The sequence below is a fragment of the Anas platyrhynchos genome, chromosome 2 (genome assembly GCF_047663525.1).
Source record: "Anas platyrhynchos isolate ZD024472 breed Pekin duck chromosome 2, IASCAAS_PekinDuck_T2T, whole genome shotgun sequence".
NCBI classification, from domain to species: Eukaryota; Metazoa; Chordata; class Aves; order Anseriformes; family Anatidae; genus Anas; species Anas platyrhynchos.
In genome coordinates, this window is record NC_092588.1 from 155,529,138 (window position 1) to 155,544,265 (window position 15,128).

Here is a 15,128-nt window from a genome sequence, read left to right on the forward strand (position 1 = left end):
AGTGTTTGGGTGTTTCAAACTGGATCAAGGCATTTTTTTGACATCTCAAATAAACGTGCAGCTCCCATGCATCTTCTGGAGATTTCCTGGTCCCCAGTGTCACTGTCTTATCTGAGTGCTTGAAATGGTGTGCGGATGTGCCTGTGTGAGGGTGTGTGTGCATGTGTATATAGGAGTGTTCGCATGTGTACATATCTGTAAATATCATTTCCTAGCCAAGGGCAAGACTGCCAAGTGCCAGCTTGGTATCAAGCCAATATTGTTGTGTTCTGGGAAAACACACGGCGAGAACTTGTATTTGGGTTATGATAAGAGTTCAATTCAATCACAACAGAAGCCAAGTCATCCCATATTAAACTTTAATGCAGGCTGTGATAGCAGTGAACTTGAAGCATGCAGTTTACAAAGAACATGAGCTAATGTCTAGAAAATGGGAGCAGAGGAAGGGCCCTGGATTTTGCTTCTGGCCCAGTCACCAATTCCATTTCTGATCTTAGGCAGACCACATTAGGCAATATTTGCTATCCTAGGGAAGAAAGATGTGATGTCCAAGTAAGAGCGGGTAAATAAAATCCGAGAACGTTTGCAGAACTTCAGAGCACTCTAATGTCAAACCACAATATGCACCTAAATATGAATTTACAAGATTAGCACCCAAATTTCATTTATTTCCACCAGGTGGGATTTTCAAAGACACCGGACTGGATTAGGAACCCAAATCTGGATATTATTTTCCAGTGACTTCTGCTCCTGATTCACTCAGATACTTCTGAAAACCTTGCCTGTAATAAGTTACTGCCTCTGTTTCCCTCTCTTTGACATGGAGAGAATGCCTATGCCAAAGGAGCAAAATATGGACATTAATTACCATTATTTATGCAGCAATTAGAACACTACCAACAAGCTATGCCTGATTATTTTATTATTAAAACTGCAAAAATAACTTTTTATCATCTCTGAAAGGTTCTGTGAAGTTTAATTACTTCCTGACTCATAAATACTCTGAGCTATAGTTTTCAGATCATGCTTATTGTTATTATTTGATTGACAGGATGAAGTCAGAGACAGTATTTATGGATTTTTATCAGTCTGTGTCATGGTTTTGGCTGAGATAGAGTTAATTTTCTTTGTAGAGGCTCATATGATGCTGTGTTTGGATTTTTGATTAAAACAGTGGTGATAACACAACAATGCTGTTAGTTGCTGCAGAGCAGTTCTTACAGAGCCAAAGGCTTTTCAGCTTCTTATGCAGCCCTGCCCATGAGACAGCTGGGGGTGTGCAAGGGGCTGGGAGGGGAAATGGCCAGGAGAGGTGAGCCGGTCTGACCAAGAGACATTCCATACCATATGGGGTAATTCTCAGCAACAAAAGCGGAGGTACAGGAGGAGATCATTTGGAACAATGGTGTTTGTCTTCCCAATAAACTGTTATGCATGATGAGCCCTGCTCCCCTGGGAGTGGCTGAACATCTGCCTGCTGATGGGAAGTAGTGAATGAATTCCTGGTTTGGCTTTGCTTGTGTGTGCAGCTTTTGCTTTACCTAGTAAACTGTCTTTATCTCAACCCAAGAGTTCTTGCACTTTTGATTCTGTCTCCCATCCCATGTGGGGGGAGAATGAGCTGTATGGTACTTAGCTACCTGCCAGGGCTAAACCACAACACTCTGGTGTTGAGGGTTTAAACGTGATCCTCATTGACCTATACTTATAAAAAGATATGGTAGCGAGCAGGGGAATGTCTCTCTGCATTGTACACGACACAACATAATACATTCCTCTTTAAAAGGATACTCTGGTGTCAGACTTGATATGAAGTTTCTTCTTCCCTCACCACAATTTTTGTGCAGACAACTTTTGTTGTTGTTGTAGTATTTGCAATCTCCTAGCTTTATTTTATTTATTTATTTATTTTTTCTCTGAAATGGCTGAGTTTGAAAGGCCCCAACAGATTACCTGTTGAACTCTGTATCCACTCTTCTCTTGAAAACCAGTATCAAGGAAGCAAAAGGAAGAAACAATAAAATGTTGTTTTGAAGAAGTATGTAGCTAAGCTACTCTATTTTCCTTGTCTAGGCTAGAACAATCACAAAGACATAAAACCCATTAAGCATCAAATATTTGAGTATGTAAGATGCCTGACTTTCTCTTCATAGCACTATGATCAAGTACTTTGTGCCTTTTGAATTTTATTTTTTTTTAATCACTCTCTTTCATAATGTTATAAGTGCTCTGAGCAGATGAAGATACTGCTTATATTGTTTTGTTCTTTTTAAATATAGTTTCCAATTCACTGGCATCCTTTAACCACTGGGCTGGCACTGCTCTGATCTCACTGAAGGTTTACAATAAACCACTTTGTATAAACAGTGCTCTCCCTTCCTTCACAGCTGTTGCTCTTCACCCTTTTGAAAATTATTGCTCAATCTCTCATCTTTGGTTGCAAGATTTTCTTTTTGCCTGAGTCAAGTGGAATGAACTTCTGACCTTTTCAAACGTGGGAGACAGATCTAGTAGTGGAGGACCTAACACACAAACTGACACATTCTTGGGAAACTGTCAGGGTTGCAAATTTATCACCTGACATCTGGTAATTGCCCATATATGTCCCGTCAGTGTGAATCAGATGAATCTATCAAGGGATGAGTTAATTCACACTCAGAGCTGGTGAAAACACAGCTTGCACACAAGTCTATGAGAACAGGCACCTTTTACCCAGTGGGCCAGAGCTTGGTATGATGAAGTGAAGTTTGAGGACCATTTCAGCTTGTAAATCATTGGTGGGAGTTCACAAAAAACTGATTGGCATATTCTGGGCAGACAGAATTTTTTTTTAGAGTAAATCTACTTTGCAAAATTAATTAGTATACCTTGAATTCATTATTTGAACCTAAGGAGCCGAGCTTATGAGGCACAACGAGGTACTAGGGTTGCCCACTGCTTCTATTTGAAACTATTCAGTTAAAGAGCAGGAAATGTCTTATAATAGAATGGTGGGTCAGTGATATGGCCCAAGACTCATTTTTCACCTATTTCTATCAATAAGGTAACGTGAAAACAAAAGGAAACCAGGTTCCTGTAACTTGTGTAGTTTATGTAGCAGATGAAAGGTCAAATATTTTCTTATTTTTTAGGCAAATGAAATTCCAAACAGACCATCATAAATGCTGTTTATTCTATAGTAAGTGGAAAACAGACTTAAAAAAATGAAGATATTGTTCACATGGTCTGTGGAAAAAAGGCCTCTAAAAGAATGTGCATACTACGGTAACATCTAGGTAAAAAATATTTCCTAACAAAAAATAAAAATAAAATATAAATGACAAAGACAAAACTAGTTATACGTGTGTTGAAAACAAAAATAAAACAAAACAACAACAAAAAAGCTACAAACCAAACACAAAAACCAAAAGCCAGAACCTTCTTCTGGAATGTTTTCAAAATTTACTTTGCACATTATAGCACCTGGAACCAATCTCTTTCTGTAATGATACTCAAGAGTTTCAGTAACACCATGTCAATGTGTGATCAGAAGCAAACATTGATCTAATAACCATGGTGAGGCACATGATGTCAATACCAAAGTCTGGAGGTCTAGAGACGCCCTTTGCAGTTGAGAGTGCAAGCGTCTTATGTCCCACAAATCAAGCCATTCCTGAAACTTTGCCCTCTTACCCCCATCCAAACTCCAGATTAGTCATTACTGGTTCGTGTGTAGAATCTACGCATCAAGAATCATTTCACTACTTGCAACTTCCCAGGAAATGAGATACTCACCGTTTTACTAACAGAAATGGTGAATCAGACTGGAAGGCGGATTTTTGCATCTTCCTTGCCGTTCACATAAGGGGGAAATGTGTATTTTTTTGCACTCCTCAGTGCAAAGCAACACAGCTCACTGCAACTACCAGCCATGTGAAATGCTGGTTATTGCTGTTACACAATGAATGCTGAATCTTCAATTACCGCCTGTTGATGCTGATTATTGCACATCATTGCAATGTGTCATACATTTGTGCGTGACAAATAATGCAGTTTTTGAACCTCCTTGCTCATCCACCAAAAACGTACCAGAAGAGAATCACCGCTGCCACAAGTTCTGACACACTTATATCTGACAACACCAACTTCCCAGCAGTGGACTAGATTTGTAAATAGCTTCCTGCCTCTGACACAGCTTTCTTGATAAGGTTACCAGTCTGCTTTGTTTGCAGTTTATTTCTTCCTGCACAAGTCTCTGCCCCCACCCTGGTATGGATCTGGTGTTTTGCTAATACGTGGGTGTCCTGACACAGGGAGAGGGGAATTGGAGAGGGAAATTACTACATTTCCCCCTTTCTGATCAGAGAACAAATAAGAAGTTTTATGACTTTTGCTATTTCAGACGTCAGCTGGTCATACTATCCATTCCCGATAGTATGGTTCAGTCATTTTCTACCCTCTCCCTTTGTCTTCATGAGGAACAAAGATCGGAAAACCACAACATTGAGAGAATGCCCTCAGTCCAACTTCCTGCAGGCTTTTGATCAGATAGGAGATAATAACGGTAGAGTCATTTTCTTTTGGACAAAAAAGTTAAGTATTTCTATACAGTTCACTGATCTGGAAAACCAAAAGCTACAAAACTGGTGATTTCAGTGAGTAGGAGGGGACAGGGAGCTGCAGAGAAGCAGCAGGCACAAGTCAGCTGGAGGTCAGGATGCTACAGGTATGGCCAGGTAACACTTCAAACATGTTAGGGAAAGAGTGAGAGAAAGTCTTGTAGGTGGAAGATGGAAGGTATCAACTCTTCCCAAACATGGTCTTTTCATCATGGCCTTGCCTGGAGGAGTTAAACTTCTTCCTGAGTCCCTGCTGGCACAGCTGCTGTGGTGCACACGACACTAAAATAAAATAAAAAATATATTTCACTTTACTTCCTCTTTTTGAGCATATGTTTCTCTGTCAGTTTTTGAAACACCTCAGCAACTGCAGATTCAAGTTCAATGAGTCTGCAAGAATGAAGGCACTGATGTGCAGCACAGCTTGAGTCCTTGCATGAACTCCTCTAGGTCTGTTGGGCAAAGCTGTAGCTGCAATAATATGTAAAATGTTCCAAGTTGTTTGTTGCTCCCTTTATGCCATCATCAGGTGAAGTGTCGTGGCCCTTTTGATCACATTTAGGCGTTAATAGAAGAGCAGCCTTTAACATGGCATTCAAAAGAAATCTCCAAAATTAAGTGTCTCTGCAGAGCTGCTTTTTCCTGGCTCTGATCTAGGGAAAAAAAAAAAAAAAAAAAAAAAAAAAAAAAAGGCGGGGGGGGGAAATATCCCAGGATTACTTTTATTACTTTTTTAAGGTTCTCTTATATTTTCCTTCTGTTACCATATGCTTGTAAACACTGCAACTGCTATTAAATAAGACAGAGGGACCAGAGGGAGCTCAAAGAAAGCTGTTAGAATGAAGAAGCTGGGCAAATAAGACCTCAGAGAGAAGCTTTAAAGAATTGGGCTCGTGATTCCAGAGAGAAAAGGAGAGGTGATTAACTGGGAATGGTTAAAAGAGATGTTACAAAAGAGGCAAGCATCAGTTATTCCCTCTCATCATTAAGGGTTTACAAGACAGCAGGGAGGCATTAAATCAAATATTAGGAAAAACTTCATAACTAGAAGGATTAGGCTGTAGAATTAGCTGCCAAGGGAGGATGTGAATCACTATCAGTGCAGATCTATGAAATTCAGCAGACATCTGTCATACAAGAATAAAATCAGCATTATCATAGTGTTAGAAGAGGGGTTAAAATAGTTGCTTTAATTATTGTAGATAGATTGAGGCTTGCAAAACTGGTATTTGTAGTTATGGGTAATCCAAGAGAAACCTGTTTTGTTTGTTTGATTGGTTTGTTATTCCCTGTGTCTATGGGAGACTGTAATAATAAAACAACTGGTACTTATTGTTTTTTTCTACTATATATCTGTCACTGAAAGACATCAAAATATGGCAAATATAATGTATAGGTGGATGAGGATCTGCAAGGACAATATAGAAATGTGTTGATATATTTCAAAGAGCTTCATCAGTTGTGGAACAACTTCTTTTGGAAGATCTTCAATTAGATGTGACATTTCAATTTTATGGGATAGACTCAAGGCTCAGAACTTCTCCATGGATGAACTTGAGTGTCATTATTTTGATAGATCTCTTCCCTTTTTTCCAGGGCAAGTTATTTTTTTAATGTTATTTTTCTTAGGACTTTAGTCAAGGAGCATGTATACTTCTGGGAGGTACTAGAAGCTTTGTCATCATTGTTCTCTGCTTACTCCACAAAGTCTAATTTTTATATATAGTCCTGAAGAGTGGGAACATAGAGAATTTGTAGAAAAAAAAAAAAATAAAGTTCTTATGGAGAAAACCCCTGAGAATATGTAGAGTCCTCATTAAATGATGGAGTTTAAGTCTCTGCATGGGTCAGATGGCATAACAATTAGATCATAGATATCCTGTACTCTGTGACATTATGATGCAGTCTTAAAATATAAATTAATAAGTTGTCCAGGTTTTGTCTGGGATAGAGTGAACAAGTGCAGAATCCTGAAAAACTAGTAAAATGTTTGGAAAAAAAGTATGCTGTCACCCTGGCAGTTCCAGGGCTATACAAATCACTGCAGCGTGCTGGGGCCTGGCACATGCTTACTGAGCCCTGTTCAACACTTTGCAGCACTATCAGAGAAGGTCTCTGGATCTCATTACAAAATAACAGATACTGCAGCTAATCCAACTTCTGAATTACAAAATAATAGACTTGGTGTCTAATCCACCCCTTACAAACTAAAACATTGGTATATGAACATTATTCTCCTCCTAAATCCAGCGTATGGCACCATACTAGCCAGGGTGAAGAAAATTAACTCTATCCCAGCTGAAACTAAGACATCAAAATAAATAAATAAATAACATAAATAAATAGAGGCTGGGATGGCAAAAACAGAGTTTTTGTTTATTGGGCTAATTTTATCTTTGGTCTTTCTCCTGAATCCTGAAGGTAGATTCATGATTCTAATTATATAGTCTTCAGAATTAAAGTAAAACACTGAAAGGAGTTTTCAACCTGTACATGAAAAGACATTGAATCTGATGCCCAGTTGGAAAACAGTCATAGTTAGAACGTATTCTCCCCCAAAACTTGAAAATGTATAATAACCATCATAGTTTAGCCCATCTCCATTTATTATTTATTTTTTCCTTCAAAAAGCATTGTGCCAGTATTTTCCTAAGGTGAACAAAATTGTCTGAGCTGAGAACTGTTTCTATGGTACTTAGGTTTGTAAGGAGAGATTATTCCCATATTATTATGTCATTTCCTCAAATAAGGGACTGTGTTGCAAGATAGACTAGTTAATTATGGTTCCCTTTTCTCTTTAAGCATTCCTGAATTACCACATTGTGTAATTCCTCAGTTACTACTGTGTAATCAAAATAATAATATGTTTCTTGCTCTTCTCATTACTACTGTAACCAATGCAAACAGAACCCCTACTTTTTGGCCAAACTTTTTACAGTTTTAAGCCATCTGCAGAATAACCACAAACTCAGGCTTATCTGTGGTCCCAGGACCACCATGGGCGAACACTTGACTTAACTCCTCTTGCGCTGGTGTTAACAGTGCATAGTCAACATCATGACCACCTCTTGGGTATTGCTGTAACTTACGGATTGCATTAAGAGCTAGCTTCTCTTCCAGTTTGAGCTCCCATTCTGCTGGGGACTGTATACATCTGATTACTAATTTCTAAGTCCCTAGATTTAAGATTGAAGAACAAGAAGAAAATATAAAGAAACTCACCCAAGCTTTGTTTGATGTTCCTTCTGGAGATGATTCACTTTAATCTAGAAAAAGAACATCATAATTAGGCTTTTAGGTTAGGGACAAGAGCCACACTGATATTTGGACACCTTATTTTCTGCATCTAAATATAGGTATGCAGGAGATGAAAATTCTGGCCCAGGTGCTCAGTTTACTTGTCCTAATATGGCATCTATTGATATTTGAGAAACTTCAGGTTACTGAAGACACCCACACTGGTGGATCGAGGGAGCATCTGTACTGCTCCTGACCAGATGGAAGCTAAATAGGATGAACCAGAACATCGAAGATATCAATAGCCACATATGTTCAGGTAACTGAATCCTGTCCCAGATGTCAGAACTCACATTAAAGTCCATGGAGATCTTTTCAATATGTAAGGAGGCAATTTTCCATTAGGAAGAAAGAAAAAAAAATAAAAAAAATAATAAAAAAAATTCACTGCCAAAAGAAAGAGGTTCATCCATCTCTAATAGGCAGGAGCCAAATCACACAACTGGTAAATCAAGATCACAAGATAGAAAAATTTATGTGTTTGCAGCAAAGAGAATAAGGTTTGGTAATGGGCAGGACAGAGAGCAATACAGCAGGACCATGAGGTCTTAAATCTTTTTTTGTACTCTTAATTCCCAAGGTAAATATAGACTCTGTAGTGGCTCAAAAGAAACAAATATAATTTTGTAAAACAAAAACAAACAAACAAACAAACAAAAAAGCCTTTAGTTTATACTTTTCAGTGTAGATTTAATTGCCAAATTTTTTTTCCTTGGCAAGAAGAATATTAATCTTTATTGGTGATTAGCAGCTGGTAATGAAGTAACTATGCACCTGCTCTTAATTAAAAGTAAATGCTCTTTCATCTGTGATTTTTACTCAGTGTCTGGTCAGGAAAACAGGTGTTTATTAGAATATCGTAAGAAAAATCATACTTCACTACTGGTCTGTTCAATGAAAATATAAAACCAACAAATATCTGTTTCTGTGGAGCTTTTTAGTTTATTATTAACATCCTGCTGCTATAAATGATTCCCTGTATTGTATGTGGCTGTGCTAATAACTGTCCTATTCTTTATTAGACTTCAGCATTCAGAAACTAACACATCCTTTCCTACATGCTCTTCTGCCATTCTTTGGTATTAACACTAGTCCAAAATGTATGTATATGTATATGACAGTCCTACTGTCATAACATTTTCCCTAAATCTGTCTTTCTATGGGAAATTGTTTTATTATGTTGTTTTCCACATTTTCTATTGATAATCAAGTACATTAACACAGAAATTTATTTGTGATAATGTGACACTGTATCTACTCTACAATTTTCATGATCACTGTTCTCACTGTGAAAAGAGGAAACAGAGGCACGGGTAGCAGACAAAGTCCATGGTGTTCAGCTAAGAAATACATAGACTTTAGCTTCCACAAGATTTCTTAAAATGCAGAAAACTCATGCTATCATGGCAATAACCAAAATTCTCCCAAGTACAGCACCATCTTCTGTCTCCATCAGCAACATGGTCCACCAAACATTTCTAGCCATGGTTCCTTTACACACATTCTCTACACCAGTGAGATTAGATGAATTCTTATGAGAGGAGAGCAACTCTGGGAGAGGGATCAGCTAAGGACAGGATACTGCTCTTTAGAGTATTGTGTATCAAGCACAAAGAGGTTTGCTCCTTACTAAGTGTGACTGACACTCCTGTTCACCCCAGCTAGTATTTATTTGGTAGGAACTGGTCCATTAAATTCATAGAGTAATGTTGTTTTATACCTTAATCTTGTCACTTCAGTGAAGACATTTTGTGATTTAATAAGATTTGTAACATTTGCACAATAGAGTTCGTACTGAAATTCATCTCAATGGCTTGGTAAGCGGTGCCAGATTTTTATTTGTTTTCTAAAGGGGAAAAAAATGCTACGTTCTCCCATTAACTTCTAAAACAAAACAAAACAAAATCTTTCTTAAAAAAGAAGGAGGAAAAATTAAATCAATTTTCTTGACCATTTTGAACAGGAAAAGTATTACTGTTAGGGAACAGGAAATATTGCACATGTATAAACTTATAAATGTATATACCTCAAATCCCCTGTAATTCTTAATTTTTTCAAAGGCTATTTACTCTGCCCACCCCTGAAGAGATCTTTGTTGGTACTGCACTTTGAGGATCAATCGCCTTTGACTGCTGGAAGTCCTTCAAAGCATAGGGCAACATGGCTTGAAGAGATTTCAAGACATTAACCAATCCACTTTCCAGCCCCAAGGCAGTCTCAGTCATTACTCCCATGGGTGTTTTTTGGACACTTTTCTAAAGACCTTAAAAGTTGGAGAGTCTACATTTGCTTCCTGTGGTTTATCAAAGGCTTTACTGATTTTACTGTAAGAAATATTTTTTGCAGACATCCCATCCACAACTTTCCTATGGTAGCTTTAGCCGGTTTCTTTTTGTCCTGTTTGACATGGGCAAAATTATTCCTGTTGCATTTCAAAAGGTCTTTTTATAATACAAAACTTTTCATGTGTCCCCTTCATCTTCTCTTCTTTTGGCAAAACCATATTGCAGTTATGCTGCTGTTTCCTGGCCTCTCCTTGAACACTTTGCTTTGCTCTAGATTCTTTCCAGCACATCAAAGTCTTTCTTGAATGGCACTTCAGAAACAGCCCTAAACATTGACCAGTCCTCTTGTTCTAGCCATTTGACTGCCCACCAGTATGAAGCATTGTTTTATACATGTAATAATTGATACCCTTATTTATACACCCAATAATTTTGCCTTTCTGTCCCATAGCATCAATTACATCATTTACTTACCCTTTTATCCACCTTGACCCTCAGATGCTTTCCTGCAGAGCTGCTCTTTAAACAGCAACTTCATCCACTGTGTTTGTGTACCTGATTTTCTACAGCCCAGTATTGCATTTTGCAGTTTTCTGTTAAATTACATCCCCAAAATACTCATTTAGAAAATGGATTACTTTCTTTCTCTATAATAATAATGGGCGATGAATCAAACAAGGACCATTTTTAGATCTTGCAGGTTCTCTATGAACAATTGATTAAATGAGAACCAAAAGAGAGAGTAATTTTGGACAATATAATACTAATGTTTCTCTCTGTCTGGAAAAAGTTTTTTTTTTTTTTTTTTTTTTTTGTTAAAGATGAACATTCTGTTCATCTGAGCCAATTTTTCTTTTAAAAATTAAATTGAATATCCTCAACTGAAAAATTTCAAAGATTCTATTATTGATTCCAGATAACAACTAGATTTGGAAATGAGTGTTTATTACATTCATCTATTGATGTAAAGCCCAAATAAAAGAGAACAGGAGAAACTGGTAAAAAAATAAGGACACAAAAATTCTGATGGTCTATACTTGAAATTTTGAAATCTTCTGTAGAACTCATAAGAAATAGAGGAATGTTTTAGAGACAATTTTATTAATTATTTGGTTAATACATACTTTTGTTAAAATTTAAACTAATACTTTTGTTATTTTTTTTGTGGCACAATAGACAGTCAGTGGTGGACTTTAGAAAATAGTTAATCAATGGAGAAGTCAAACAAGTAATCGTTCAAAGTTTTTACAGAGGAGAATGGTGTTCCCACCTCAAAATATGAAATAAACCCATCATAGCTGATAACTATGTACTTTTTTCTTATTCTTGCAAAGAAAATCTGATGTTATAAAGTTTTGTTTTACAGTTATATTCCAGTATTTTTGGTAACAAAAATAAACAAACAAACAAAAAACAAACATTTTCTTTTCAGCTTGTTTTTGTTTTTCTTTTTTAATTTGATTTTTTTTTCCCTCTGAAATAGAAAACTTCCTTCCTTCAAAATTTCTATTTGCACTATGAAAAAAAACAAACACATACACACATATATAAATTTTTCAAGCTCTTGGTATTTTTGTAAGTGTCTAATATCATATAAGTTTTATGAAATGTGTTTTAACTGATGAAGACTTTTGTAGATTATCTGGCAGAATAAAAACCTTCTCATTATATTATCATATAAAAACTAACAGCCCTACCACTGAACTGTAGCCTTGACTTTTCTTAACAAGCATATGGAAGAAAACTTTTTAACATGTAAAGTTAAGTCAAATGTCACTGACTTAACCTTGCAGTGTACCAAAGACAAAGGCAATAAACATACATGATGCATCTGCTTCAACCTATATTTCTCCATAGTAGATTGCCATTTTAAAAGCTAAGTAGTCTATTTTGATCATTCACAGAGATCATGTGCATGAGTTTATCTCCTATTTCTGCATGTAAAAACTTTTTTTTTTTTTCCTGCCTTAAGACAGGTTTTAAATACAGCACTCAAATGACAAGGTGTGTGTCTGAAAACATCACCTGACGTTCCCTAGGTAGCCACAAGATATGGTTTCAGGTTTGTTTCAGTAGCGCCTGCTCTCTCCCAGAACTGGCCCTGGCTCCTCTTCCAAAGGCTGCCTGCTCTGTTACACTGACAGCATTTACAACACACGGTGATGTGGATGGGGAACTGATTCTTCTGGGGCAAAAAATGTTTATTTCTAGTCTGGATCCTGCTCCAGTTCCCCACTATGCCCACAAATAGCTCTGGCGGGGAGTAAGCAGCCCAAAAAGTTGAAAGGGAAAACGAAAGAAGTGCTGAAGCTAGCACTGTGGTCAAATAACTGTGCCACAGCCTTACTGCCAAGCTAAAAAATTTATCCCAGTGGAAACAAAATCAATCAAGCATGCTGGTGCAAACCCCTAGTATACAGATGCTTAAACAGATTTAACTTTATTTAACATGGTGATGAGTTAATGCTCTACATTTTGCGTTATGTTGAAACAGCTTTTATTAAAATCCATGAGTTCATTGTGTACAAAATGCAAGTAAAATAATCATCATTTTACACTGTGTTGGAAAGAAAAATTAATTTCCCTGCATAAATATGACTTTACATATTTTTGTTCTTCAGTATTTAAACGATAATTCAAAGCTCTATTTCTAAAACTTTTTGAAGGTCTGGATTGTGTTGCCCTGTTTCAAGCATTCTTTTTTTTTTTTTTTCTAGAAACTAAACATTCATCTGTCACGTCTGCACAACAAAATTGCCTATTCTTGGAGCTGTGGTTAAATGACTTAGACCCAACTTTCCTCCCCCCCTCCCCTCCCACACCTTTCCTCTAAATTTCAATAGTTTTAAAGAATCGTCATGGCAATAAGAGCCTCTGGAAAGACAACCTTAGAGACAGAAAATTCCCATTTATTCCACAGGAGATTTGCCATACACTTGCAGTAGTATTACGGGCTTCATCATGATGGTGTCTGCCCATGGATCTGACCTTGGTAGACCACAAAAGTAGCCCTGAGTTCATATCCACTTAGTTTTGGCCATGCTGATGGGATGAACAATTTCAGGGCAAAATGTTAATTGTAGCTTTTTTCTCAATGCTGAATTCTAAATACATAGCTGCATTTTATCTGTATTGGACTGATCTCTGTGTAAATCTCCTCGTGGTCTCAGTATTAGAGATGATCATTCAGAGAAAGAAAAAATGGGAGGAAAAAAAAAGGTTTTAGAACCATTTGGGGGTGCTGTTCTGTGCAGGGAGAAGAGTGCAGAACTGGTAGGAAGGCTGGGAGCAGGCAACAAGCTGCTATGTAAGCAGCTGGCAGCTTACAAACTAAGTGAGTTGGTAGCACAAGCTGGCCTAAAGCCATTCCACAAAGAGCAGCAAGACAATCCTTGAAAGATCTGTGAAAATGTCAGGCTTTCACCTTTGGAGATCCCGTGGGGAGAAGCATATTTCCTTCGCTGCATATTCAATCTCTCCTCTGCAGCTCTGCCATCCTAAAGGCAATCTGCCATGACTAGAAAGAACTTGGCAGAGAAACATCATGCACCAGGGAGTACATTGATCATGGAAGTCAGAACAACAAGGGGAGAAAAGATTTAGGAATTACTGATGCATCAAATAGTTGTCTCTGCTCAGGAGAAGTGTGGGAGTGGACTTGCAGGGGTGGTGATATTCCAGAGTGAAAAGCTTTGATAGAGCTGGTAGGAAGTGATAACTTTTGTCTGTGCTTGTGGCATACTAGTCCTTCAGATGTGCTTTTATGGTGAAATGAAGAAGCTCAAGTTCTGCAAATTATTGAGGAAACTTTTTTTTTTTTTTAATGACAAAATAGTCTTTTTTTTTTTTTAAGGAAAAAAGGACACATAAGTCCATCCTTCTTAGACAAGTCCTTCTTAATCACAAACAGCTGCAAATTTGCACAGAACAGCGACAGTAGGAAGGAACTCATTTTAATGGAATGTCTGTGCTGCAGATTGGCAAAATAATGTTAAAAAATCAGAAAAGCAAGGTTTTCCAAAATGAACCATGGTCACAAGTATTTCAGTATAGTGAATTTCAGAGTGAGCAAGAGCTCTCTGTATCAGTGCTCCCTGACCCTAAAAAACGGAAGACTTTTCAGATGTCTTACATAGGACTCTCTTACGTGCTCTGGTGCCTTGGAAAGTGGTAAGCAATGTCTTCTGTCTTATTTTTAGGCATGACTTCAACAGTACTGAATAAACAAATGTTGTGGCTGAAATGGAAATTTCTGATATGTACACCAAAAGCTTACTCATAAGCAACTCTTTTTTTTTTTTTTCCTAATACTTAGGCCGAAAAAGCGCATCCCTGTGAAATGCTGAGGTGTAATTCATATGAAGAAGTTTATGATTCTGATTCAAACACTGGTTGACATGGCTGTAGGACACACTATCTCTAGACCATTTGTGGTATAGTCTGAATATGAAGTCCATTGGTCTTAACAGCACATATTACAGGAAGCCTGATGGATGCTAAGCCAAGGATTTTCCTTTAGTCTGCAATCTCTGTGGAGAACAAAGGAGCGGGAATGTGAAGGGGAAAGAAGAGGCTATAACACAGCCTCTACTGGCATGAGCTTGTGATGACAGCACCCATTGCTACAGTTTTACAAGATTTTCAAGTAATACAACAATATTAAATATTGGTAAGACTGCTAAAACTCCCTGTTCTAGTCTTACTGCTGACAGCACTTTGAGTAGGTCAAATATTCAGCCATCTACCTCCTCAAATAGTAATTTGAGGTAATCAGTAAAATACTGGTAGGAATTTAATATTGTTGCCAGATATTATTTTGAAATCATGTTCCATGGTGAATTAAGATTCTGTAGGTTAAAGTTCTCTTACCAACTTTTTTCATAGCCTTGCTGGATGAAAAAGTAAATGTAACACTAGGGGTTGATTTTTTATTTTTATTTTTTATTTT

The 15,128-nt window shown here is 37.3% G+C and overlaps 1 long non-coding RNA gene across 3 annotated transcripts in view; it reads right to left on the minus strand.

Moving 5' to 3' along the window:
• Nucleotides 1-342: 342 nt before the first annotated feature.
• LOC110351486 (uncharacterized) overlaps nucleotides 343-15,128 on the minus strand; it is a 41,363-nt gene continuing 26,577 nt past the window's right edge. For all 3 annotated transcript variants that reach the window (XR_011807129.1, XR_011807128.1, XR_011807127.1), the window contains exons 4-5: nucleotides 7,821-7,864; nucleotides 343-4,880 (exon numbers count right to left, since the gene is read on the minus strand). This is a non-coding gene — a long non-coding RNA (uncharacterized lncRNA). The remainder of the gene's footprint in view (nucleotides 4,881-7,820; nucleotides 7,865-15,128) is intronic.